This window comes from Pteropus vampyrus, unplaced genomic scaffold, assembly GCF_000151845.1.
Source record: "Pteropus vampyrus isolate Shadow unplaced genomic scaffold, Pvam_2.0 Scaffold146, whole genome shotgun sequence".
NCBI lineage: Eukaryota > Metazoa > Chordata > Mammalia > Chiroptera > Pteropodidae > Pteropus > Pteropus vampyrus.
Genome location: NW_011888927.1, coordinates 4,746,543 through 4,750,439, shown reverse-complemented (window position 1 = coordinate 4,750,439; position 3,897 = coordinate 4,746,543).

The following is a 3,897-nucleotide window of genomic DNA, read 5'->3' as shown; positions in this document are numbered from 1 at the left end:
AAGGGTGTATATTAATTAAGATGAATGAGTTTAACATTAAGTCAGGTTAAAACCCAAACCTCACAATGAGTTGGGCAAACAATGAAGGATAACTTGTTTCCTGGAACTGAAGCTTTTTTATTTTTGTTGGTTAAGGCTTCAAACTGATAAATACACATAATTTATTGGTTATGAAATCTGATATCTTAAAATATTTTATGGAATTTTCAAACCTAAACAAAAATGGAGAAAATAATATAGTGAATGTCTAAATCTGAATCATCCAGCTATAACAATTAGTAATGTTTTCATTTCTTAATTCTATACCCTACACTCTACTTTTTGCTGGATTTTCAAATACTGTATATTATTTCACTCACAAGTACTTCGATTTATATCTCTCACAGATAAACATTTCAAATACATTTATGATACCATCATCATATAAAGGAAAACTAACACCTCCTTGGTATCATATATTTACTCTGTGTACAGTTTTTCTTCATCTCGAAAAATGTTTTTTACTTTGACTTGTTTAGATTAGGACCAAAACAAGATATACAATTTGCATTGATCTGAGACACAACTTGTAGCATTTATTAAATTTCTATCTTCACTTACATCTATTTCTGGATTTGCTTCCCATTCCCATGGTCTTTCTGTTTAATCATGTACCAATACATTGTTTCAATTATGCAGATATGTTTTAATATTTGTAATACTTTTTTCCTCCCATAATTCTTTTCTTAGGAATTTTCTAACTACTCTTTTAGTTTGTACTTTCAGATAAAGTTAGTAATCAACCTGTCTAGGGTAAGAAAAAAGTCTGATGGTAATTTTATTAAATTTATAAATTAATAGGGAAAATTTACAGTTTTATGACGTAAGTCTGTCCAAGAACATAATTTATCTTTTTATTTTTCAAGTCTATTTTTTGTGTTGTGAGTGTTTTATAGTTTTTCTTATATAGATTTTGCCCATTTCTTAATAAGTTTATGCCCCAGTATTATATTTTTGCTCTTCTAAATAGGGTCTTCTCTTCCATTATTTCTTTTATCTGATCACTGTTTATATGAGGCTGACTTATTTATATTAATTTTATATCCTACTTCTTTACTAAATTCTCTTATAATTTCTATTAATTTTTCCATTTATTGTTTGTTTTCTAAATATATATTCATGTTATCTGCAAAGAGATAGTTTTTTATCTTCCTTCCAATTCTCAGGCAAGTAAATGCTTCCTCTTGTCTAAATGTATTAGCTAATATCTCTGTTTCCAATGACAAATAGTAATGGGCACGGTGGTCATCTTTGTCTTCTTCCTACTTTTAGTAATGTTTCCCATTAAGTAAGAAACTAGTTTGTGGGCTGAAGTATCCCTGAATTCCTATTTGAGTCTTTTAACATGAATGGGTATTGAATTGTATCAAATGCCTTTTGAAGGCAATAATATGATTTTTATCCTTAGCTTTATTAATATTATGAATTGTATTAATTGGTGTCCTATTATGGAACTTCTCTTATATTCTTGGAACACATTTTATAAATATATTATTTTAAATATACTGTTGGTTTTCTTTGCTAGTATTTAAGATTTTTTACATCTCATAAGTGGGATTGGTTTTCTTTTCTTTTCTGTATTTTGGACAGAATTAAATAGCATTGGGATAATCTCATATTCTATGGTTTGGCAGATTCTGCAGCTTTTCCCCAGTTCTACAGAGTGTGGGACTCAGAAAAAAAATTTTGAAAACCCTCCCCTCCCCACTCCCAGTGATGCTCATCCATAGATTTTGCGTTTTGGAACCACCATAGAATATGCGGAAGTTATAGGCTAAATCTTTTAAGAAATGAGTATAATATTAACAATAAATCCAACAAAGATAGCATAAACAAAAAATTATAGACCAATCTCACTTATCTTGTGAATATACTAAAAACCACTTAATTGCACATTTTATTTATTCATTTATTTTTTCATTTTAAGCAGAAAGGATTTTAAATCGATGAATTTTATATTGTGTGAATTATACCTCAATAAATCTTTTTTTAAAGATTATAATAACATGATTTTTAGATATCTCACTTAAGGAATTGAATAGATGGTGGTACCAGTTACCAATGTTGGGAGTAAAGAAAGACAAATAGGTTTGGAAGGAAAACTACAGAATTCAGCTTCAAAAAGGCTGTAAATAGTAATTAAAGTTATGGAAGAGGATAAAGTTACATATAAGATGGAGCAAGCACACAAAGTTGTAGAATCAAAGGCATATTCACTTTCTAGCATATTATCCTGAAATTCTATATGGAAAGAAATTTGGCTTCCAAGTTTTTAAATACAAGATAAATTTCTCTTTGCTTTCCCTTTTTATTGTTTAAAAGATACATAATTAGTTTATCACCACCAATATTCAATTTAATGTTAATTTGAACTCAATATAATGGTAATTATCAGATACTAAAAGAATAACAAAGTTTAACTATTTTTAATACTTTTATCTGGAAATTAATGTTAAAAAGAGTCACCTTCTAACACAAGTGAGATAAAAAACATTTCCTCTATGATTGGCTTTCCTCTGAAGGTTTATGGAAATTTGACCTATTTGTAGGAGAATGGATGTTGATTGAAAAGGGTGTATATTAATTAAGATGAATGAGTTTAACATTAAGTCAGGTTAAAACCCAAACCTCACAATGAGTTGGGCAAACAATGAAGGATAACTTGTTTCCTGGAACTGAAGCTTTTTTATTTTTGTTGGTTAAGGCTTCAAACTGACTCCTCACAAGGAGGCTACAAACAGATTCTCTAGCAATTTGGCATCCTGGGGAGAGCCAGGTACCTTGAAAATTTCTAATTAGGAGAAGTTAAAGGTTATATAAGCCTGGCTGCCAAATTGACTGCCTGACCTTAAAAGCCATACAGAATTTATCTTCTTTTCCTTCCTTCTTCTTATCTAAGATGTGATTTACAAATAAATTTTAAAATTCAAACATAGGTTCTGTGATAAATCAGGTCTGAGCACCAGAAGGGAGCTTGTTAGTTATAGTTTAACATACTCTGATGACTATTCAGTCTTTCCATCCAAGCACTCAGTCTCAAGTAGTCCCACATTTGGCTTCAGTTTCAACTAATCCAGAGATATGACAAAAGTATTCAGCTATATTATGTCCACAGAACTCTTGCCCTTAAGCATATTTACATGTTTGAAAGCAGGATGGTTTCAGTCTGGAGTTACAGTGCTAATGTCCATAGAAAAATCTAATAAAGACCATTACCATGGATACTGCCCAATTTTAGAAATGGCATCCTTTTTTTAGGATGCCATCTGGGCAGGGGGAAGCCTAAAGCTCATCTATTTAATAAAAGTTATTTTAGAAATTGTAGTTTAGAAAATATTCCTAACTCCATTTCACCTGTCTTTACCAGTCTGTGGATACAAATGTGGTCACACTATACCTATGCATAAGTTACAATGGTTCTAAATTCCATCCTCTTTAAACAGGAGCTATTTTTCTACAAAATGATGCTGATTATTTCTGGGAGTCCCCAAACAAGTGTCTTCCCCATATTTACGAACCAATCATCAGCTTTTGTCACTATGTGGCATCATTCATCTATTCAATTATATGTACTGAGTACCTACCTTGTGAGGGGATACAGCAAGAATAATCAGAAACTATCATCAAGGGATTTGCTCTGTAAAGGTAAGGATAAATTTAAATCCAACCACAACCAAGTCTAACCTGCCATGTGGATGTGTATCCGCTATAGCCCTGCATGTTTTAAGAATGGTTTAGTTCAAAAGTTTTTAAGCTACCTGTAAAAAAAGAATCCAACACAGGGCTATGATGTGTATAACACTTGAAAGCAGATACTATTTATTACTCGAGGGTGAATTAGATAGCTCAAAATTTGAA